Below are 25,279 nucleotides of genomic sequence, written 5' to 3'. Positions count from 1 at the left end.
CCCAGTGCTCTTTCCTGCCAAGGCAGGGGGTCGGACTAGATGATCTACCTAGGTCCCTTCCGACTCTAGCTACTATGAAACTATGAAACTATAGGTTAGAATATGGATCCAGGCAAACTACCTCCAAAGCTCAAAATTGCTTTGATTTGGGAATTCCAGTTTGCCTCATTGTACAGATGAAAGCTAATATAGAAATTCATTTTGCAAAACAATGGAAAGTCCCCTGCAGGCTACTAGTTACCCATGAGTCAGAACCGAAGAATCTCTACATAACAAAATCAATGATGAAGTATATGCATTTTTCCCAAGAGGAAAAAAAACTAAACAGGATCATCATAATCTATTCTCCCTCCCCTCCCCTCTAGCCATCCCCCTCCCCCAAATGAATTGTTTCAGGACAGCTTTTTTTTCAGCCAGTTCTGTCCCAGACAAGCCAGGAGATCTACCATAGTTATGTGTGAACAACAGCCCAAAACAGTAGAGGGCACATAAGCAAATAGATTTTTTGGTCCCTTTGGAATACAAAGCAATATAGAATGGCAGCTGGAGAACCACCTAAGCTAGTAGTAAATGAAGATGTACCCACAAACTACACTGCACTACTAAATGAGCTTTCAAATAGGAAAGTAGAATGTATATTATCTGTCTAGTTAATGCCCCTACTGATTGTGCGATATGGATACCAGCCATTTAGGTATAATCACTATGCTAACCTGTGCCCTTTCCCTATGTAGGAAAGCCCTAAAGTCTTGACTCAATTCCCATTTGAAATCAGTAGCAAAACTCCTGTTGACTTCTCTGGTATAGGATTGGGGTTCAAGATCTGAGTCCAACAAGGTGCTGAGCACTCTTGCTTCAATCCAGCAAAGCACAGAAGGCAGCCAGTTTCCATCAAGTAATTTACCTTACAAACTTCAATGAGAACTACTCACAGACTTAAAGCTAAGCATGTGTTTCCAAGTCCTTTGCAGGGTTGAAAACAGAATGCTCAGTAGTTGGCAGGAATTAGCCCTCAGACATTCAAAGCTGATTGTTTTTACAGCAAGGAGCAACATGGCAGAGACTATTACACAATGTGAAAAGATAGCCAAAAAATATAGGCTTGGCGCACTACCTCCACAAGGCACACACTGTGTGTACCTTTAACGCAATTAAAAAATATACTTGTAGATGTAGCTGTCATACAAGACAGGAATATTGGGCATAGGAGTCATTGTGCTCCTACTTCATCACAGGATGCATTCATTTGCAAAGAACTCCTTAACATCAAGAACAAAGGAAATAGAATTTCTTTGAATGCTCTGTCTAAGTGCACCAAGTACCTATTGCTTTGAGTGCCACTTCACAAGCTAAACTGGCAGAAAATAATAAGGTAATTAAGCAATAATGACCTTCAGGTTGAGCACTTCCTGGCAGTTAACCCAGCCTTTAACCTGATAGATTTTTGCTCCTAGGAAGTGCCCAATCCCAAGATAGTTATGGCTATAATAACTAGGGAAGTGCTTAAAATAAATAAATAAATAAAATAATTACCATTTTTATGTGTTGAAAGGTTAAAAAACTCAACTGTACATTGCCATGGATACATGTTCTATTTACAGAAACCAGGCTTTTCCTGGGAGTTAAAGGCCAGTAATGACACGTACAAATCTGTACATTTCAATAGGTTTATCATTAACATGCTTTCCTATACAGGAAACACTGAGGTAATGTTATTTAATTATGTAAAGTTACCCATAACTTTTAAGGACAAACACTAATACCAAATGGCAATTTTCTCTATTTATTTCAGTCTTTTCTGATTCTTATAATCCACCCATTTCCATGGTATCCAAGGGTTCTGCCTACCAATGAAAGTAAAGAAACTCTATATATTTAGGGCTTGACAACACCTGGCAGAAAAATCCCACAGTAAACTGCCTTGAGTTTTCAAGTTTTGTGCAACACACAGTGTGGCTGGGCAGTACATGTTAATAGCTGGCTGACAAGTAAAAATCCAGATCTGCTCATATACTTGTGAACAGAAGCATTGCATTTGGTTTGCTGTCAAATGTTCATAAATTTGTATTGCATGCATGTAGGTGTTCTCACAACTAATGGGTAATTCATAAACATGGGAATTCAAAAAAAAATATTTGTGAAGTTTACCAGGAGTGCTTATTTGTTTAAAAATTCATCCTGATGTTCCTAATTCATTATTCTTCTATTTTAGATGTTTCAGTCATCCTGCCTTAGACAATTTTGTGCAGTTCAAGACAAAAATGGACTTTATAGCAAACAGCTCCCTGGAAAGGGATTCTTTATAAAATTTATTTGGATATGGCCTTACAATAATAATAATAATGATGATAATAAAAAATAGAAGATAATCAAGATCCGTTTGTTTAAAATTCAACACCTGATTAGTACATAGAATTCATAATAAACTGTTTGACCAGTGCTGCAGCTGTCACAACTGTTTGTTAAATATTGATTGTATCAACTGATTGCAAAACTAGTGGCTTTCGGATAACTCATTATGCCCCTGTTCAGCCAAGCCTTCTAACAATGATTTCCTTCAACTGAAAAGACAAGTCCTTTTAACTTGCAGCTGTGTTGGCCAGTTGGGCACTATGTGGTAGGAGTTTCAGAAACTTCAGAATGCTCTGGTTCAAATAACAGCACTAGAGAAAATATTTGTAGAGGTGTAAAAAACAATTGTTTCAAACATGAGCATAGCAAGTACAAATGAATCCATGCTTATTTTATAGTCAAAGCATTAGACATTTTATAGTTAAGACATGTAGGTCATGTGTATTTCATTCCTTGCTCTGCCGCAAGCTTCCTGTATGACTTTGAGTAAGTCTTTTCCTATTTCCATTTCTTAGTTCCCCATTAACACAACTATCACTGCCTCCCCCTGCTCCAGCCACTGATAAACATACCCAATGGGGATCTATAGCAGGCTCTGCTCCTCCTCACCCTGCCCCCAAATTCCTGGCCAGGCTGGGAGCCCTGTGGACCAAGGGAAACCGTGTATGAGCTAGATCCAGCCTGCAGGCCATATATTTGATACCCCTGATTTATGCAGTAATGTTGTAGCAAAACCACCAGCTTTTCTTTTCTTTTTTTTTTAATTGCATTCCCTCCCCTTCCCCAACCATTTCTGACTTTTTCTCTCCCTCTCTATTCCCTACAGATAAGTATAAGTAAGCTAAGATGTAGGATAAGCTTTAAACATTTTTAGTTTGTAGCAAGTTTTTGGTTTTGTATCCACTGTTTTATATTGTATTATTATTAGGTTTGTATCGATTTTTACTGTTGTATATTGTATTATTATCATTTTTGTATTGATTTGTATTATTTCATATACATATTGTATGGTTTAGGCCTGTGTTTGTAAGTGAACAAAGTCATGTCAAGTTTCAATTTTATGTCAGGTCTCCATCTTGTGTCTGGTGCTCAGGAATCCCCTGTGTGTAGCAACTGTATGATCCACATATTCCTCCCATGTAAATTAGTTCCCCAATGAATGACTGTGATTGGGAATGATTAAAATACAATGGTAGCAGGCCTCTACTGAATGATCTATAAAGACTGGGCCATCACTTTGCATTGATTTATCCAGGAACCGTGGACCTCACCCAGGAACAGGGACAAGACCAGCATTTGAAAGACAAAAGACCCTGCAGAACTAGCAACTCTCACCATTACAGACACCCAGAACTTCACATCCCTGCATGGAGCACACATGCTCAGTATGCCAGGGGCTGACCTTTGCCTGGGCATGCCTCCTGTCACTAGGGTCACACAAGGTCTGCCCCTAGAAAATGGGGCAGTGAAGACAGACCCAGCGGGACACCCTTTCCATCTGGACCAGCACCATGCCACACCACCTATCCATCCAGAGTCCCTGCTAGCAACCCCACTCTGGACAACATCTACTGGACAAGGACCCCTTTCCAGTCTGGATAAGTAGATATTATCTGCTCGTCTCCTTCTACAATTTGGACTCTCTCTCTCTCTCTCTCTCCTCCTGCACTTCAGTGGCCTTCAGCCCCTGCACCAAGCCTCTCTAACCCCTGCTGCCATTGTGTGTGTATGTGGGGGGTGTAAGGGAACCAATTTGACATTGTGTCACCATCTCCCCTGTTCAATAAAACCACTGTCATTTGCAACCCCGAGTTGGGTCATGTTTTAGTAAATCCCAGTCCCTTCCTTATCTTAAATTCCAGCCTCATTCTCTCTCTCTCAGTTCCAGTCCCCACCCTATCTGCTAGTTTCCCCATCTCCTCCCAATTCCATCTCCGCTTTTCTGCCACCTCTCAGCCTCCCCTGCTCCTACTGCCTTTTCCCTGTGACTTTCTGCTGCCTTTCTCTGCTTTCCTGCTGCCCTGAAACCTGCTGCTTTTCCTGTGATTTTCTGCTGTCCGTCTCTCTGTTTTCAGGCTTCCCCTGCAACTTCTGTAATCCCCCACCTCCTTCTGCAACTTCCCAGCTCCTCGTAGCTGTATTGTAGTTTTCTCCAGCTTCCAGCACCTACTGCTGCTCCTGCAACTTCTCTAGCTGCCTTGGAGCCATCCTCTGGCTCCCCACAACCAGAACCCTTCTTTAACACCCACACTTTCCCTTAGTCCCATTTTCCCTCCTCTCGCCATCTACCTTTTCAGTCCCCCGTAGCTCTGGCTCCAGTCCCAGACTCTGTGCCGGCATGCTTCCCTGTTCTGCAGGCTTTGGGCGTTGTCTTTGAATCAATTAAGATCAGTTGACTTAAAGTTACTCCCCGAGCCTCAGTTCTTCAGCCCAGGCCCCTGTAGTCTATTGGTTCTAATCCTGGTCCTGGTAACTTTAACTCCCTACACTTCTACGTTCTTACCTTAACCTTTCCCCAGGTATCACAAGTACACCAAGCACATACATACATACACATCACAACACCCAACTTAGGAACTCACTTGTGTGTATGTGTAGGTGGGTGGTATGTGTGCAAATTAGTGAATACATATATATACACATATATAGATATCAGTGTGTCTGTGTACGGTATATGAATTAGTAATCCACATATGTGTATTGGATGTGCAGGTGTTGGTAACTGGTAACTGATTCTGTCTAAATTTGGTGTGTGTAGCATGTATGGGCTTAAACTGGTGATAGGTGTGAATGAACCTAAACTAGTTATTTTGAACATGCATGTATCTGAGTTGCTAGTGTGAATGGTGTGTGTGTGTTTTCGTGTATGTATGTGTGTGTGTATATATATATAGAGAGAGAGAGAGAAAGAGAGAGAGAGAGCATTGTGTGCATGATATATGAATTAGTGATCTGTGTCTAACTTCTGGGGTGTATAGTGTATGTGCTTGAATTAGTAAAAGGTATGCATGTGCCTAGTCTGGTTTGGATGTGTATGTGCCTGAGCTGGTAGTGTGCATGTGTATGCACCTGATTGATCTGTGTGTTTGTATATGTGAAATTGTGTTACACCCTCCTGTCTAACAGCACAATACTGAGATCCTGAGAGCTGGCCTGACCCCACAAGACAACAATGTGATTGAGAGAGATTGCCTGGCTCACTGTATGATTTAACTATGCAGAACATAAGTTAAACATAGAGCTGGGTATTTGACCAGTCAAATAAAGTTCAGTCAATTGACCAGTCAAATATCAGTCAAAAATTGTACACAGAAAAAGCACATTTTCATTAATAAATTCATAGAAGTTAGGGCCTGGAAGGGATCTCATGACATCATCAGGTCCAAACCACATCCTGCTCAAAGGCAGGAATGACTGCTGAGGTCAGATGACCCCAGTGAGGTGTGTATCCAATCATCTTTTGAAGATCTCCAGGGAAGATGACTGTACCACCTCTGCAGAGTCTTCCAGACTCTGGATACACAAACCTTAAAAACGTTTTTCCTTGTGTTTAATCTAAAGCAATCTTCTATCATTATTCCTAGTCTTGGTGAACAGGTGTTCTCCTAGCTCCTGATATTCACCCCTTATATACTTAAAGACTGCCAGCAAGTCCCCCCTAAATCTTCTGTTTTCCAGGCTGAACAGTCCCATGTCCTTCAGCTTCTCCTCCTATGGTCTGTTCTCCAGATCTTGCATCATTCATGTGGGCCTCCTTTGGATCCTTTCCAGCTTTTCTACATCCCTCTTGAAGTGCGGCACCCAGAATTGGACACAGTACTCCAGTTGCAGCCTCACCAATGCTGAGTAGAGTGAGAGAAATATATTCTAGGTCTTGTCTGAGATGCATCAGTTGATGCATCCCAGAGTTTTGTTTACTTTGTCGCCTATAGCATTATATTGGTGGCTTATATTCATTTTGTGGTCAATCATAACCCTCAGGTCTGTCAGTTGTGGTGCTGGCTAGTTTGTACCCCCGAGCCTGTAAGTAAGTTGTGGATTATTTTCCCCAGATGAAGTACTTTACTTTTCTCAGTGTTAAACATCATCAGGTTCAGATCCGCCCACTTTGCAAGCCTGTCCAGGTCAGCCTGTATCCTCAGCTTTCTTTCAGACTGGCAACACTCCCCCATAACTTGGTGTCATCCACAAACTTTGCCAGTATGTTTTCCACACCTGTATCCAAATCATTGATGAAAATGTTGAAAAGCACTGGTCCGAGTACTGAGCCCTGAGGGACACTACTGGTCACCTTTTGCCATGTCAACTTGGTTCCATCTATTAACTCTCTCTGGGTCTGACCTTCCAGTGTCCCAGGTACTAGACTGTTAAGTTGTTGAGGCCACAATTTCTTAGTTTAACCATGAGGACATCATGGGAGACCAAGTCAAAGGGATTTTTGAAATCCAAGTATATGACGTTGACCTCATCTCCCTTATCCAAGTGGCAAGTTATCTGATTGTAGAAGATGAAGTTGGTCAGGCATGACCTGCCCGCAACAAAACCATGCTGGCTGTCTTTTAGAATACTGCCTTCTGTTAGCCTATTACTGATAGAATCTCTGATAAAATTTTCCATGATTTTTCCAGGGATTGAGGGATTGAGGACAGACTGATTGGTCTATAATTTCCTAGGTCCTCCTTCCTTCCTTTCTTGAAAATAGGCACCACATTGGCCCTCGTCCAGTGTTCTGGGACCTCACCCGAGCACCATGAGCTCTCAGATAGCTTTGCCAATGGTTTCATAGTTTCATAGTTTCATAGTAGCTAGAGTCGGAAGGGACCTAGGTAGATCATCTAGTCCGACCCCCTGCCTTGGCAGGAAAGAGCACCGGGGTCAGATGACCCCGGCAAGGTGCTCATCTAACTTCCTTTTAAAAATCCCCAGGCTTGGAGCCTGCACCACTTCCCCTGGAAGCTGGTTCCAGGCCCTAGCCGCCCTGACTGTGAAGTAGCGCCTCCTAATATCTAATCTAAACTTACCCTCCGCCAGCTTGTGACCGTTATTCCTGGTCACTCCTGGCAGCGCACGGGGGAACAGGGACTCCCCCAATACCTGCTGATCCCCCCTGACCAGTTTGTAGCAGGCCACAGGTCCCCCCTTAACCTTCTCTTGTGGAGGCTAAACAGGTTCAGGTCCCTTAGCCTCTCCTCATAAGGCCTGCCCTGCTGACCCCTGATCATACGAGTGGCCCTCCTCTGAACTCTTTCCATAAAAGATAAAAGTTGTGTGATGATGTCAAAAACCTACAAAAAGTTTGTTTTGTTTTGGTTTGGTTTTTGTGTAAAATTGCTATAATGTTTGACCAGTCAAAATACATGCAGTCAATTGACCAGTCAATTGACAATATTTGACTGGTCAATTGACCAGCTTGCCAACCCTAGTTAAACGTCATTGTAACTATTTGGTGCCAAGTCCTGAACTTTACCAACTAAGAAGTGAGGGAGGCGCAATTCATGTGGGAAAGAAAAAATAAATGGAAAGAGGGTGAGGGAGGGATTACTATGCTCATGTTAACTGCCTGTGTGCATGCTCTTAATCTGCAGCAGATAAAAGGCAAGCCAGGTTCATTGAGGTCTCATCTATGCTGAAGGAAGAAGGTACACAGAGACACTTACAGTGCAACAGCTGACAAGCAGTGATCCTTTACTTCCTTTTCATCATGGTAAACAGTTCATTTGCACATAACCTGATTATAGTTACTCTTTTCAGTATTCATTCCCCAAAATTTGCAAACACCAGAGAACAAGTGCTTGTAATACCTAGTCATGAAAGACCAGTAGTATGTTTCAAAAGGTAAAGGATGAAAAATAAAGAATAGTGAATCAATTTAACTGCTCCCAAAATGAAATGCCTCCCTTAATCCAGGGGTAAAGCTGGATTTAAACAGATTCCAGAGCCAGTGTTTATCCTTTGCACAGGAGAGAAATTGTTTCTAACTACAAAAGAAAGAAGAAGAAAGTAAAGGTTGCCTGGCCCACATATTTCTCCAGATAGGAAGGGGTCAATAAGGTAGTGGAAAACAACCTGTGATACCTCCTGCCTTCTCAGGTACAGCTCATATGCATCTCAAGATATGACCCAAGCATCCAAAGATGGTGGCACACAAAATTAGAAGTCCTACGCCTCTGCTCTCACTACTAGTCATCAGTTTCAGCCTACAAGGAGTATGAAAATACCTGCAGATAACCAGGAGAACTGGCTTCAGTAGAAGTCTAAGGAAGAGAATAAGCTGTGTGAATTTTTGTCTGGGATTCTGCCAAGATTTGTCTTATCGGCATTCAGCACTGTTGTCTTCTGAGTAGGAAGGAAACAAACCCCACTGAAGCATGAGCAAGAGAGATAAAATGAGAGCAGTGATAAGAAAGGCTTCTTTCATTACTTATATTCTGAACTTTCTTTCTGTTAATGCATCCCCAAACTCACCTTCGGTCAAATAACTAGCAGCATGCTGCACGTACCTTGAGAAGAAGTGTGAGCAATAGCACGTACAAAGTTCTGCATATCTGTCACATGGGTGCTGTAACTTACCTGCCCTGTACATAATCTTCATTTGTTTCCATTACTTTGGCAGCAACTTCTCTCTCTCTCAGTAGTGATCTCTATTCCTGCAGTGGACTATACAGAAAATGTGTAACCAGCACATGGTAAACACATAAAAGAAAGCACACAGCTATCTTCTTCTACTCCAGTAGAGAAGAGAGAGAGAAAATACAAACACATTAACAATCCAAGGAAAATGATACATGATTTCTTCCCATTATCCCTGAACACAAAGGTATGGAAAGTGGGTGCTCTGGGGAGAGAGTCACAGACTTCTATGATTGACCAGATGTGGAACTCAATGAAGAATTATATTGTGGGAAAAGATGAGACAGGGACAAATAAACACCTTGCTTTTGTCCCTCACCTGAAAGAGAGACAGACAGGAAAAGAGGTAAAAGAAAAATAAATCAACCCACACATCAACAGTAACAACTGTTTCTCTTTCAACAAGTTTAAAACAAAATCTTTCTCTAGCCATTTTTATATAACAGTGGCAGCATCACATATATTCACGGCAGGGTGGGGAGTTCTCACTTCCTGCTGAACTGGAGATTATTCAAGCCACAGGGGAGACATGAGCTTCATCTTTGGGGATGGATGTGCCACCTATGGAATGCCCTCTCCGAGCCTTGCTGACCTCATTTTCTGATTCATGCCGCGGTGTTACCATTGGCTTGAAGGGAAGCAGCTCCTCTGTCCTTCTGAGCAGAAGGTGAGAGTTTTCACTCAGTTGTTTAAGAAAAGGCATTGCAGCTGTCATACGGGCTATTTCACATACTGCACTTTTCCCATTACATAGGGGCTTCTCCCTGATTCTTGCCTTCCTCTGCACTAAGTACTTTGCATATGTTTTTATGGTTTGTAATTGTGATAAGTGCAAACAGACGAAGACTTTCAGTGCCATTTTTTTTCCTTTGCAACCAGTGCTAATGACTGAAGTATAAATCTTATACCTGGTTTCAGGGTTTCATCCTAAATATATATTTTAAAATGAAAATTAATGATTTATTTCTTGTTGTAAAACAAGGTAACAACCCTGATTTTATCTGTCTTTCCAAGTTGAGGTTTCACGTACTTTGCCATTTAAACCCAAGTGCTTGAAGTCATCTGGTTTAAGGTCTCAATTGAGCAAGTCACTTAATGTGCTTACCTTTAATCATGGTAATGGCCCCACTGACTTTAAGAGAACGACTCCAAGGCATAATGCATGGGAGCATGCTTAAGTATCATGCCAAATCAGGATTAGGAAGATTACACGGCTCCTTTCTGACATACACCAGATTGACAATGAAAGTCAAGTTTACATGACTGAGTTACTCCTGAAGAAACAGGAGACTATGTTTGTCATATGGCTCCCTGCTTTATATGTAGAGTAAGGTTCTTGAGAAAAATCCTAATGAAATCAAAGCAGAAGAGGATAATTGTAAAGAAGATAATTAGATGGGGCATGCCATATACCACCATCAAATGGGACAGACTCCTCAAATCCAACTACACATGTTCATTATATATCAGGGGTGGCCAACCTGCAGCACAAGTGCCCTAAGTGGCAGGGGCAGCCTGTGTGTGTATCACATAGCAGGCCCAGGCAGGGACACGCAGAACAGAAGAAGATAGGGCTGGAAAGAGCAGAGCAGGAAAGTGGCAGGGAGCATTAAATAGGGAGCAAAAAGAAGAGCAGAGGGAGGGGATCAGATTGGTACGTGGGGATGATGATGAGGTTATTAGTGTGTCGGCTGCCAAAAAATGTTGGCCCCCACTGCATTACATGAATACAGTGGCAGAGTAGAGGGTGAAAAGAGAAACTATGTGACATAGTGGGCAAAACCAGGTCATGGGCCACACTGTCCTTGCACCATTCACTCCTTCATGATGCACATCCCTTCTCTCCTCTCCAATATACAGGAGTTACAGTGTCTGCCTATCCAGGTTTTCTGTACTTTGGCCCTCCCTCCATAGGAGAGAAACAGCATTTTGGCATGACTTTACACTGCATGGGACAATGTTTTCTTAAGACATATAGGCAAAAGATGTAGACAGGTATGTCTAGTGGGAAATTCAAGAAAGTCTATATACCAAACTGCATTTCTTACATTAGTAACCCTCACCCTGCATTCTCTGAGACAGGGCATGTTTGCGCAGCACCTAGCAGAATGGGGTTCAGCTTGCTTGTATTCTTTAGGCATAACCACAATACACTTTAAATTATATTACTTTTTCTAACATTTTAGGCATTACTGGTGTAGAGCACGATTTCACTCGATATACCGTTGCATAAGCGAGTGCCCTTGGAAATGTACGCATGGTATCTCCTAGGATACTGTGACGCATGCTAATCCAGAAGCAGCATGGAATTTAGCCCACACGTACAGTAATACTTTCTGGACTTAAAAAATATCTGTGTCTCAAAAAAAATCATATTCTTTAGTGCATACTGGGCCTTGCACTGAACAAAATTGATTGTCAGCATGTGTCGTCAGAAGAAAGGCTGGCTTGAAAACTGCTTTTTCAGCTACATTTCTAAAAGAAACTCCACAAAGATGCACCTTGACTTGGGAGTCATGCCGGGTCCTATCTGTCATGTCCTATCACATTCTAAAACACAATCCAACTACTAAGCGAGGGGCAGCCCATTAGTAATTTCTGAGCACACATGGAGCTTGTTAAAAACCAATGTGGAAAGCATGTGCATGAAGAGAGGGGAATAAAATATTCGGAGCGCCTTTTTTGTGCATATAATATGCAATATGCTGAACACTCAAAATAAAGCACTGTGATATTCCTGCCACACTTCTAATGTCTGAGGGCCTGGGCAATAAAGGACCTGCCCTGGGAACTTCTGCCCAGCTCTCACAGGGAATAAGCACTTAACACCTATTGGTTTCAGCAAGCAGCACAGGATCAGTGAAGTTAAGGAATATGTGACACTCCAAAACAAGTGAATTTTGCAACAGATTTGTATCAAAAGAGGCAAATGGCACCCAAGATGTCCCAGGCGATCAGTCAAACAGCAGGGGATTCAAGAAGTGTATCATCCAACTGGATCACATTACATAGATGTCATACACAGTGCTAAAGGGTAGGAACAAGTGTTCAGTTTTAGCTGTGGAAATGTCTTTGAAATACTTGCATTCCAGATTGCAGCCATCCCTTCTCCCCTGCTTCCCCCTCCTTCCTTTTCAAACCCATTTTCAGGGAAGTTGTGGGGAGCAGCAGCTGCTCCACTCTTCTGAGTCCACAGAGGGAGTTGAGCATCATGCTTTCCCTAGATGGGGAACAGGTGGTGAGCAGCAGGCAGGAGAGACTGGGAGTGGAGCGAGCAGCAGGACGGTGTCCCTTATGTGTTCCCAAGACTAATGTGTCCCTGATCTTAGGAAGGCTCAAGGGGAAGAGGGGGCTGTGGCAGTTCAACTCCTCTGACTGGGAAGTCTTGAGCTGCAGAAAAATACTCCCTACCTCCCATCTGCCCCAGACTTGCTATGACCAGGCTGGGGAAGGCACAGAGAAAGTTGCTGCTCGATGTCTTCTGATCACAGAGGAGTGAAGCAGAAGTTCATTAAACCAAAAAAGAAATCCTCCCCCAGGGGAGATCTTCTAGGTGTCAACCTGACTGAACTTTCTCCTGTGGGGGAGGAGAAAGTGAACGAATACCTTTACTCCTGCAGTTCCTTTTTGTTACTCTCCTAATAGTAACAAAAATAATGGGTGCCTATATATGTGTATCGAGGCTGTGCTGACACGCTGTAATTATACCGTGTCAGCGTGGACTTGATTAATCAAGTCTGCTGGACCATGGCAGTTATTGCAGTCCAACAGACTCCAGCATCACAGCAGCTGAAAAATGGCAGCAGGAATACTTTAACTAAAGCTCATTCAACAAGTTTTAGTTAGAGAGCCTCTGCCACCATTTTTTCTTCTGTCACTCTTAGAGCCGCTCTAATTAAAGTGCCCTGCCCCCACCACTCAGAGCGTGTATATAAATGCCCATAATGCCTGTACATAGCCAAAAAGGTGCCATTGTTCATCACACCCAAATTTAAATCTATTCATGTCTATTTAAACCCTATATCCCATTTCTGGGGCAGGTTCATTATTTCTAGTTGTTTAGCAGACTACAGAAGGGACATATTTTCACTCCTGTGTATACATGAAATGCCTGTTAACATTAAAGGGAGTTACTCACAAATAAAGGAGCCGAGAGGCCCTTTAGTGCATGTTCTTGGGCCATACAAGTGATAGTTAGCACTTCTTATTAGTCATTAACAGTGAAAAGGGCTCCCTCATGACTTCAAGGGACAAACAAATTCAGAATACAAACTCCCATTGACAGTAATGGGATTGCTCTGACTCTGACCTGTAAGGAGGCAAAAAGACAGTTATTTTTTAATTATTATTTTTAGGGTTGTCTGAGAAAGTCTTTTTGGGTGACAATAAACTCTGGGACCTGAGAGGATGCTGGGTTTGTACACTGAGGATTAATAGCATGTAATTTTCCCATGGAAATAGGAAGACAGTAAATGTCTGTCCTCCTAGGCTACACACACACACACACACACACACACACACACACACACACACACACACACACACACACACACACACACACACACAAACTATATTGAGAGAGAACAGTTTTCAGTGACTTCACTCTTAATGTAGATCTTGTTGGCATATATAATTCCCTTAAGCCTTGTCTTTTTCTTAGCATGCCAACCCCCAAAGGTTATGAAGTATTTTAGAAAATATTTGCTTATTAACACATAATGTCTACTAATTTGTGGGGGAAATGAGATGAGACAGCTGCTAATGTTCAGACATTAGAAGCCAATACCTTCAGAAGCCCAATAAAAAAAATCTCACTACTTTTGCCTGACCTCTTGAATTTTTCATCCTGTAATGTTGTTTCTGGTGTGATATCACAGTCAGTAAATTTTTAACTTCAGGACCTGGCAAAGATCCAGATGGTTTTAAAGTCACTTGCTCAGGCAAGAGAAGAATGGTACATTTGGGATGAAATTATCCTGGAGGGCATTGTTGCAATTAGAGAGATGAATGGCTATAGGCTTTAATTAGAACACTGGGTACACATTCCATATCAGTATTCTAAGAAGAAACTCAACTCACACAGCCAGGTAGTATAATGTTCCTAAGTCAATACCTGCATTTCTAAATGAGGGACCATTTTAACTCCATATTTATTTATAAACATAAGACAGTTAAGTAGAAAAAACACTCTTGATTAGCCTGAATTCCCCTGCCTCAGGCCTCTTCACAAATCATGGTTATGCTAACATTTATAACAGACTTGTGCATCAGGGGAAGGGAAGTTGGAAGGAGATTGGAGATGAGATTGGGCAATATATTTCACAATATAAAAAAAAAAAGAGTAGACATAAGAAGGAAGCATACAATTATACTTCTCCAATCTTTTTGTAGTGGTGGCTATAGTTTGATTTTTCCTACCTGGATATTAACTCTGTGCTTTAAAATGGATTACCTTCTAATTTGATTCAAACTTGGTAATACAAAGAACATTATTAAAGGGGCAAAGTCAAGCGCTCTCAAATGTTAGAAAATTAAGGAATTAAAGTTGCCAGTACATCCTCAGTTCAGCTCCCCTGGTAAACATGCATTATGATAGAGTGTTTAATTACATAATCACATTTCTTTTTCACAGGACCCCTGCTTCCTCCTGTACACACAACACATTTAATGAGCAACAATTCAATGTATTTTTTTCCTTGTTGTTCAGTGAGCACCCCAGGCCTTATTTACTGAATATTTTCAAAAGCTGCTCTGAAGGCAGAATTATTCATTTCCTCCTGGGTGTTTTTATGGTGCTTATTGCTGCAGAGGCCAAATGCTGAACTATCATTAAGTAATTTCTTTTCTTAAAGCTTCTGTTAAGTCAGGGGTGGTATTATGCCCATTTCACAGATGGGAAACTGAAACACAGATACATTAAGTTTAAAAGCAGGTGCTAGTTCTCCATGTTCAATTTGAGATATGTAGGGCCAAATTTTTCATGCACTCAGAATTATACATAACTATATGTTAAAGCACAGCTCCCCCAGAGGTCCATTGTAGCTGTGAATGCTCAGCAAACCTGGGTGCGTCTACACATGCACATTTACAGTAATCAAAAATTAATGTGCAGTACAGGAGTGCGTCTACACGTGCACTCCCGTACTACACAGTAACTATAGTGGCTTATGCAGACTTGGGTGTAAATTTGCTACCTACATAATACATAATACATGTAGCAAATATACGCCCAAGCAGTTACTGCACAGTAATGTTCATGTGGACCCATTACGGTGCAGTAACATGGAAACTTCCCAGCTGGGTCTGCCCAGCCACTAGTGGGCTGCCTGGAGCCCAGCCCCAGGGCTCCTGCCTGGCCCCCTCTTCTGCTGCTGGGCTGGCCTGCTCTCTGGCAGCCCCTAGCTGCAGGGTATAAAAGCTTGCAGCCTTTTTGTGCCTTGGGGTAAACACTATAGGGAGCCTGAAGGAGCTGCTTGTCCTGCTGCACACCAGCAGGCCCCATCTGCCCCCTGGGCAGCCCGCAGGCTGTGTTTGCCTGAGCTGTCCCCCTCCTGAGCTACTGCCTGGCCACAGGTGAGTGCTGCAAAGGGTTGCAGTTTGCTGCATGCCTTGCCAGACCCCTGTGATCCTATCGGGGCTCTTGCTCCCCACTTCTCTCTCTTTGAAGAACCAGGGTGAAGCACCTTGGCTGCACGGCTGTGACTACCTGGCTTTGCCCCAGTTGGGGTGCTGCTTCCTGCCCTCCAGTGCCAGCACCACAGGGTCAGCTGCATGGGGGCCCAGTCAGCTGGCATGGGGCATGATATTGTCCTCCTCCCCATGCCAGTAGCACAGCCTCAATGAGACCCATCTGCTCCAGCAGCTGGTGGTAATAGTGGATGGCTGGGTGGTAGGCCAGCAGGTAAAGGACCTCACCTGGGAGGCCACCAGAGAGAAGGCACAGATGTGGGCATCCCAGGCCCACTGGGAGGAGCTGGCAACCCTGGAGCAGCTGGCAACCCTGAAGCTGAAGCATCTGGCTACCCAGGGTCACCCAGCAGAGTCTGCCCCCCTGCCCCCCCACACCTGACCTTGCGCCCCAGACTCACAGGGCCCCTGGGTCCCACCCACTGCCCCACAGCAGAACCCTAGCAGTACTCTGGAGCAGGTTCTGTGGTGTCTTCCAGCCTCAGGCATCCCCAGCCCCTGCTGTGGTCCCCAGACCCATGAAGGAACCATCTGCAGCAGCCTACCGGCTCTCCACCCTGGGTGGCCCCACTCCTCAGCCCTGCATAGATGCACTTAGGGATGGGATCAGACACATGACATGTCTTTTAAGTTTGGAGAACAGGGTTTTTATTTTTGGTGGGGGGGGGTGGGAGTGGAGAAGTGCTGTGCGGGAGGAAGGGGGAGGTGCCTATGTTTGTTGAGGGGGGAGGGAGGAGGGATGGGGCAAGTGGGTTTGCTATATTCATAAAGTTTATATTGTTTGACCTTTGTGTGTGTCCTGGAGTGGTGCTTGGGGAGTGCAGGAGGAGGGTGTCAGCCAAAGACTCTCACTCCTGGTGCTCTGGGCTTGGCTGGTGGGTGCGTGGCTGTCCTGGGGCCTGGGCAGGGGGGTCTGGTGAAGACAACAGGGCCAGCACCATGGCCAACAGCAGTGCAGGGTGCTAGTCATTGTTGGCAGGAGCTGGGCTAGATCTGTGGGGTGCTGGCACTGCTGACAGGGGCACAGACACGGGTAGGGGCAGGGGCAGCATGGGGAGGCAGGGTGGGCAGGGAGAGAGCTGCTGTTTGCTGCCCCTGTGTTGGGCATGCAGCTCCTGTCAAGGGAGGGGCTGAGCAGGGATCGGAGGGCAGGACTGTGCTTTTAGTGCTGGCAGCCATATGGCTAGAGGCTGAAGCTCCCCGAAGTGACCACAGGGGCACATGGCAGGCTGCTCTGACTTGGGACTAAATCTAGTCCCAAGTTGACTGCACATATAGATGCCAGCCCTATTCCTGCTTACTGCACAATAACTTTAATGCACAGTAAATGCACATGTAGACACGCCCCCTGTAAGTCAGATCCAGGGAATCAACATTGGCACCCAGAAAAATAAGGAATACACTGCAAAAAGTTTGGGGTAAATATCTTACCTTGTATCATGCAGAAAATCTGTGGTAGAAACTGGGGTAGAATCCAGTTATCTGGGGCAGAACCAATTGTCTTCTATTCCTTCTGTTTCTACCTCATTTATTACACCATTTCTGGTTATACAATAAGAGAGGCAAGGCTTTTACAGATGATAGTCTGTCACTACACTGTCCAGCTTCAATCCAGAACAGGTCCATGCCATGCAATGGCATGCAGGTGTCATGTATAATTCATCAAAAGAAAAAAAATTAACATTTCACAAGAAACTTTAATTATTGTATTTTCTAGTTTCAGTGCACTTACATTTGCAACCTTAATAATGTCCTTTTAGAAAAAGTTTTGTTTATAATGCCTGTCTTTCTAAAAGCAAGTTTAACCCTTCCATTCCCCCCCCCACAAATTCCATCATGCAGTGTGCTGACATTCACTTTGCCAATAAGTTTCACAAACACACGCAAGAATAGGAGGACCCAAGGAATCTTCATTACATTTCTGACTCTTGTTCTTCTCATTTTTCCTAAGCAAAGTCTTTTCTTCCCTCACCCCTTCAACTTTTTCATATCTAAGCCCTGTCTCTTTCCCATCTCTAGCTTCTCATCCCTGTCCAACTCTTGTCCTGAATTAACCAGATCCAGTCTCCAGTCTTCAGCTTCTTTGTTCAGCAAGTCCTAATCACACACCTCTGGACTTCCTATTAAAGTCCCATTGTCCCCTTCTATTCCTTATCTCTTTGCTCAGCCAGTCCCAGTTCCTTCTCTTCTGACTGATTGTTTGATTTATCTCTTTATTATCTTGACTTCTAGGCTCCACTCCTCCCTTTTCCAAACTCCCTTATCAAGCTAATTTCAGTGCCTCTGACCCCTTGAACCCATCTCAGTTCTCTTCAAGCATCCTGTACCATGCCTAATTTCTGTCCACTCTGCCACGCTCAACTGATTCTCACTTCCAGTCTCCTTGACTAGTTAGTCCCAATAAGCCATCCATTCCCCACTCAAACCTTCCATCTACTTACTATTTGTTTCCCCACCTGTTTTGCTCCCTCACTCCAGGATCCATAGTCATTACCCACCCAGTCCCAATCTCCTTTTAACCCAGCTCCAAGCACCAGTAACCTGTTTCCTTGCCAATCTCCAGTTGGAGCTTTCACCTTTCTTCCTTATTTGCTCCTTGTCTATCCAAGCTATTACATTTCCCCATGCCAACCAAACTCTTTTTCAATACTCTTTTGACTCAGGCAGGTACCAAAAAGAAGGAAACCATACCCAGCAGGAGCTTGTTTGAAAACAGGAAGGGCAGGCTCCCTGCTTTTGGTTCAGGTGACTGCAGCTGGTTACAATAGTAGCTTAGACTTGCAAGTACAGGGACATACTGGACAGTTCCAAGCTGAAGCCTTGCCCAGTGAAAACAGGATCATTGGAAAATCTGGCTGCCAAAATCTATGAAGTGCACTAAACTTGTGAAAACCAAAGTTTTTCAAATTCTTATAGCCTGACCAAATCCAGACAGATTTTCAAGGAGGTGGAAGAAGAAATGTCTTTGACAGACCACCTCTTCCCATTCCAAATTCCAGTTCTTCACTCCAAAGTTGGGATTTCTAAAACTTATAAAAAATAAGTCATGCAAATATTTTACCATGGGCAGAACAACTTATTTTTACCTTAATTTCATTCTCAGAAATGTCTGAGCATTTGCCTAAGGCAGATACCTAGCACAGAAAGTTTCAAGTTTTGTAAAACTATAAGTAACTGAAAACATGGTGTTATAATGGGAAGTGCTAGGCAACCTTACCACCAGGCACTGCTACCATTGCTGCCTGTAATATATGAGAACACAGCCACCCACCTTTAATCTAAAAATCCTAAAGATATTTTTAAGGGAAATTATGTAAGATGAAAAGACTCTTGTTCCAAGCCCTCTTTCATAGCTCTTCTGATATGCATGTTCCAAATCCTGTCCTAGATCAGTACATCATTTTCACTTTGTCTAAATAAGGACCTGTATCTGTCTATCAGCAGAACTGTACCAGGATGGTTTTATTGCTGTAACTGTAGTGAGCACAGAGGTGGTTAGCTGTCTTAGTCTGAAGTCAGGCAGAAGGTAGGGCAGGGTAGCACTTATGAGACTGGTTCAGAGAGGCATGAGCTTTCAGTAAGCAATAACCTACTTTGTCAGATGCTATGTCATAGCACCTGTACTAACTTGTACTTTTATTTATACTAGCATAACTCCACATGTGCAAACACATATTCCTGTTACACTGTACAGTATGCAGTGTCAATGGCTGGCCACTTTTGTAGAGCTCTTTGGATTACATGTATGAAAATGTTATGCTAGCATTTACTAGAACTTCCATAGCTAAGGCCAAATTCTTATTGTCAATTTTTTAGTGATGTTTAATGTGCAATAGCCCAATTTTACTGCGCATTAGCTTATTCGCACTGTTTTTGCCATGACAATCTAATGCACAGTAAAATAGACTACTGCACATTAAAGTGCACAGGTAAACACACATATTATTAGCAATAAGTGGTTCCATCAGCCCTTCCTACTTCAGAGCAACCCCACACTTTTTTCTATAATCTGCTATGAGGAGCTATTTTTCATTGTGTAACATGCTATTCCATAACCGTGTTTGTCATTAATTTATATTTCTTAAGTTAAATTGGCATTGCTCAGCCTTAGATTGTAATGCTAATGAAGCACACAGGATTGTCTGTTAATAAACTATTGGTGAACTTATCAGGTTGTTGATGTCTCTGGAGAGAAGCTGTGAGGGGTGGGAGACAGAGAATCATATAATAATATCTTTTTGCCTTAGCATAGATCTTGCCCCATCAACCTCAACTGGTATGTCATCCATTTGTGACATCTTTGCATCACCAATGTTACTGCTGGGGCCAGGAACTGGCCAATAAAAGACAATTAAAAATAAAGCCATTCTGCAAATTTATACAAAATATGCAGCTAGCCTTGGTACTTTATTGATTGTATTGCTGGTTTCCATGGCAACAGATGTGGAGGAGTTAATTAAGATCAAGGGTTAGAGCTGATAAAAATTGGAATTTTCAATGCAGTTAATCTATCATGAACATTCAAATTGGCTTCCCTAACAAAATATCTATTGGAGTGAAATGGCGGCAGCTAAATCATTTTAATAAAAGTAAATGAAACTTCTTAAGAGGAGCTTAATGCTGATGTATTTGCTTTCTCTTTATCCTGTTAGAAGGCATTTTTACTTTGATAATCAAATTAATAAAAACAATTACAAAATCTCGTGGAACTCATACATTATCAAAGAAAGATCCTTGTGATCAAAAGTATTCTTTATTGTAATCTCCTTGCCAATGTGCATTTCTGTTAATTTATTCACTCAAAGGCCCCAAATGTTTGCACAGCAGCTAAAACATTAGTTTTTTGGCAATGAGCCATTTCTTTGCCTCAGACCTCATTATCCTTATTAATTCAGTCTACTACATGCAATAATGGGTTGGTTGCACTGTGCCTTATTGGCAGCTCTCTGAGTCATCCAAGCGTGACGAGAGATTAATCCTGAGGTAACATGGTCCAGTAGTAGAAGCTGAATGAGTCCTCTGTTTCTTCATGGAGGAACAGCAAGTGACCAGTCCCAAAATACAGATGAGGGTGATGGACTTTTTAGTCAGCTCTGCACTAAAATTGCCATCCACAGTAGGGGCACCCTCAAGCATGTTGCAGGGCTCCAAGTGGGCTGCTTCCATGGAAGCACTGTAACCACTTTCTCTTGGCACTTTACGTGGGATAACTAGCATTGATGAAATATAAGGCCACTCCAAACCAGTGGGCAAGCATGACTGGACTAGACTAGACTCATTCCAGTTTAAGAGGCAGTTCATGCAGAGCAGCACAACATTCCTGAGGGTACTACTGCCAGGGCCTGCAAGTTCGCCTTGTAGACATGACCCTAGCGCTTGCTTAGGGCCAGCTAAGAATTATGATTTAAAGTCTGTCGATAAAAGATTTCCCTAGTGGCTTACCATCAGAGCTCATGGGCTACATTTAGCTTCTGAACCTTGCAAGTGACCTGAATGCATTCTTAATGCCTTAGGCCAGAAGGGATGAACCCCCCTGTACTTAGAAATTCTCTCACCCAGGGTGCAGTAAGAGAAACAGGTACAAAAGGAGACAGAGAAGGAGACTCAGCATTCTTCTCACTGCAGGAAAACTAACATTTGTGGAAAAGGCTGAGGAGACTTAAAAATATTTTTAGCATTTTCCTGGACGTGCTCACAACAAATTCATGAAACCAAATTATTGTGGGAGTCTTGCCCCTTTCTGATGGCATTGCCTGGGATTGTCCAGCAAAATTCTGATCTGCAGCACTACAGACAGGGGCCTCATGTCACTGCTTCCTGTCTGGTGACAGGAGCAGGAAATCTGGACTGGAGTCAGCAGTCCACTGCCTAGCTCTAGGACCCTAGATTTACAAAGACACTGGCCAAGTTTCCAGGAGTAGGATCAGATCTCCCAAAGGGGTTTGATTAACAGAAACACCTCATTCAAATGTTGAAAGCCACTCTCCAACCTCCAGGATTGTCTGTCTACACATAATTCACCCAGTCATTCAAAACATCCTGGTTCCTCCTTATTTGCAGTGCTGTGAATAGTGCTTTGCTATATTCTCTTTCCTCACTGAACAGGGAAAAATGGGGAGAATTACTCTTCACTTCTGGCTTTGGCATACATTGGGTATTTCTACCCAGTCTATGAGTTTTCATTGATTGGGGAGAGAGGATGAAGCCAAGCAGCCTGTGTCGTTGTTTTTGCTAGGGCTCAGTACTGCTGGACCTTTATGAATTGCTCCAAATGTGAGGCCACAACACAGGAGTGTGGTGCAGGGAATATTAATCTTGCAAGAAGGGAGGAAAGAAAGGAAGATCTGATCCAACTCATTTTTATGTTCACTGCATATTGTTGATATTATACCTGGCATCTGAGTACTTGCTCAAACCTGGTAATCTTACACTTGGGATAAATATGAGCAAACACTTTCTTCCTGCTGTCACTGAAATGCAATCACCTCTGTATTTTGCAATGTGTGTGATTTACCAGGACCTGCCACCATACACAACTGTAAGAAAGAAAGAAAAAAATCAAGAAATGAGCCATAACTTAAGCAGCAGAAACTCCAGGGGAAATGTAGGTAGCCAGAAAGCAATTACCCAAGCTGGAATTTAGCCAGGATGCTGGGGTTAAAGTCCCTATTTGTTTGAATTAATTTAATTGGTAAATATATTGTTCCACTAGCTGTTGCTCAAATAACCTTTTGTATTAGCCAGCAGGTTAAATAGCACTTTCATTGCAGCACTTACCAGCCACTGTTTCTGCCAGGCACTTTTGCTATTTTATGCAAGTCCTGGGCCTTTCTGGTATTATCCATGTCTGATTTGGAGCTGGGGAATGTTGCAACAAGCAACAATTAAAAAAAGTAGAAGAAAATAGTGCAGCTGTAGCCAGCATTTGTTATAATAGTCAAAGGAAGCTGAAAACAAATGTAAAAATATCTTTACAGTGGTTGTACCTTATGCATAAGTAACACCGCGAGAACAAAATTATCACAGATGCCTCAGCTCTTGAAACCAATATTAGCTTGTGTTTCAGACTAAAAATGCAAAAAAAAAAATTGTTGCTACCTCCTTAGGGAAAAAATATTAGCACAATATCAGCTCAGTGAAATTGCTGCTTACTTCACAGGACTGACGCTGCTGAGCCTTGATTGTGAGCAGGGCTTTCACCTACCAACTGTGAGAAAGATCCTGATCTGAGTACCCTCAGGGAGCTATACATTTACCTTCTTGTGTTCTACCTTTCTCTTCTCTTGTGCTTCAGAGTTTTTAAAATTGTGTCTTTTGGAAACTGACCAGAGTAGAGGGAATATTGTGGAGATAATGGGGAGTTAAATTCACTTTCTTTGGAGGATAATCTCAAGGGCTAGACATGCATTACTTCAGGATGAACAGCTGAGTGACTAAGCACATAACTTCACATTGTGGAAGGAATATTTTTGAAACAGCCAAGGAGAGCTGGAGAGCCAACTCCAAGAGGGCACCATTTACTTTATGTCAATATAGGATTGGAATGGGGTAGGGGAAGATCAGTCAGAAATCTCGGACTAGATGATCTGCTCAGGTCCCTTCTGACCCTAGAAACTATCTCCTTCCCCCAACATTTCCTGCCTCCAGAGCTGAATTATTAAGATCTTTGTCTAAGGACCAGTGGCAGGGTTTGCCTTTTGAGTGCCCTGTGCAAAGGTTCAGTTTCAAGCCTCTTCTCTTTACTAGACAGCCCTACCAAAATATTACCATAATGTATGACCAGTTTGGAGCCAAGGATACCAGACCATATCACCATTCCCTCTGTCATAGCTAGCAACATAAGAACACGGCTGGATGTCTAGGGTGGCTGCCACACACAGGGGCAGTTGTTGACCCTGCTGTCATGATTGCAGTCTCACAACTGCAGCGAAAACTTTTTTTTCTTCCCTCCATCCCTGTCAGTGCCTGGAGCAGTTGCCCTGTCACTCTGCCCTACTTATATCACTAGTTATAATCCAATCATCACTCTAATCACTTTGCCCAGGGACGCGTACCTTTTCATATGCTTTGCTTATCTTGTCTTTGAACTCCCCAGACCTGAAAAGACTTAAGTGTGTGCTTGTCTGTGGGTGTGTCTGCATATGCGTTAATATGCCATAGTTATTGCACGTTAAGTTTAGTACATGTAATAGCAGGTACTAATTCAATGCACAGTGACTGGCACTACTCCACAGTAGCACCAGCACACACCTTTTTAGTGATGCTAATGCACAGTAGGCTAATACTACTGTGCATTAGCATGGCTTTTCCCATGACACTCTAATGCACAGTAGAATTAGTCTACTGCAAATTAAGCATCTCAAGTAGATGTGTCCTGTATGTACTCTGAACAATGCCCTATATAATGAAAAGCTTAGTTGAAGTCTTTTAAGATGGTGAAGTCCCTTATTCTATATCCTTGAGCTACAAACAGCAAAACAGGGCCTTGACACAACTGAAACATCTAGGCCCTAGCAGGATGCAAACAAGTCATAACAACAATCAGAATTTGACATCAGAGCATTTCTACATGTGCACAATCATTTGCAATATACATTTACTTTAAAGGCATCAGATGCACATTGTACATGAGATGTATTTAAAAGCTGAGGCTGTTGCTTGGTCTAAAAGGACATGTCTACACATTTACTGTGTAGTAGATTAATTAGCTCTGCAGTAAATGTTTTTCATCTATACATGCAGGGCTATTAGGCCACAAGAAACTAATAAACTCCGCAGTAGGTTAGTATTTGTATTTACTAACACAGTAAGTACTTGTACAAGTACTAACTTACTGCAGAGTTATTTACTGCACAGCAATGCATGTGTAGACACTGTCCCAGGAGTAAATTGCTCCTGGTGAGCTCAGACAGCAGTGGGCCATACTTCTGCCTAGCCACAGCTGCAAGAGCCTTGTGTTCCAGTCAGCTCTTCCACTGCCTGACACGGCTTCCTGCTACCTGGACCTGACCCCCTTGTTTCTCCCTGCCAGCCTCGAGCGGTCCCCGCAGATGCAGGGTCACACTGTCACCACTAGACAGAGCCTGGGGCTCATCCCTATGCCCCCTGCCAGCCCAGGGCTGGCACCCCAGCAGCTGTGGATAGAGTCTGAAGCTCCCCTTGGTGGCTGCAGGGGAGTAAAACAGGGTGGAAGCAGCCAGGGCCTAAACTGCCCCTCCCTAGCCCAGTTTGCTGCTGTCCTGGGTGCATGTCTACACATGCACTCAGGAGTGGTTTACTGTGTAGCAAATTGCTATGAAGTTTATTCAGTTGCATTAATTGCATGTGTAAATATTAGGGCCATACGAAGTTTTGGGTGCTGATGCAATTCAGAGAAGATTCGGCCCAATTCGGTGTCCGAATCTCCAAATCTGAGTTGAATTAGGGGACCAATTAAAAGGTCCGAATCGATTCAAAGCTCTCCGAATCTTTGGAAAAGATTCGGAGAGCTTTGATGATTAGGGCAGTCCCCACCGCTGCAGCAGGGAGCTGCAGCTGGACTCAGAGCTGGTAAGTAGGGGGAGGGGGAAGCAGGGCTGGAGGAGGGGGGAGGGACCGTAGAGGGACCCCT

This window comes from Crocodylus porosus, unplaced genomic scaffold (assembly GCF_001723895.1).
Source record: "Crocodylus porosus isolate Cpor-Errol unplaced genomic scaffold, CroPor_comp1, whole genome shotgun sequence".
Lineage (NCBI taxonomy): Eukaryota > Metazoa > Chordata > Crocodylia > Crocodylidae > Crocodylus > Crocodylus porosus.
Note: the sequence above shows the minus strand (reverse complement) of the source record.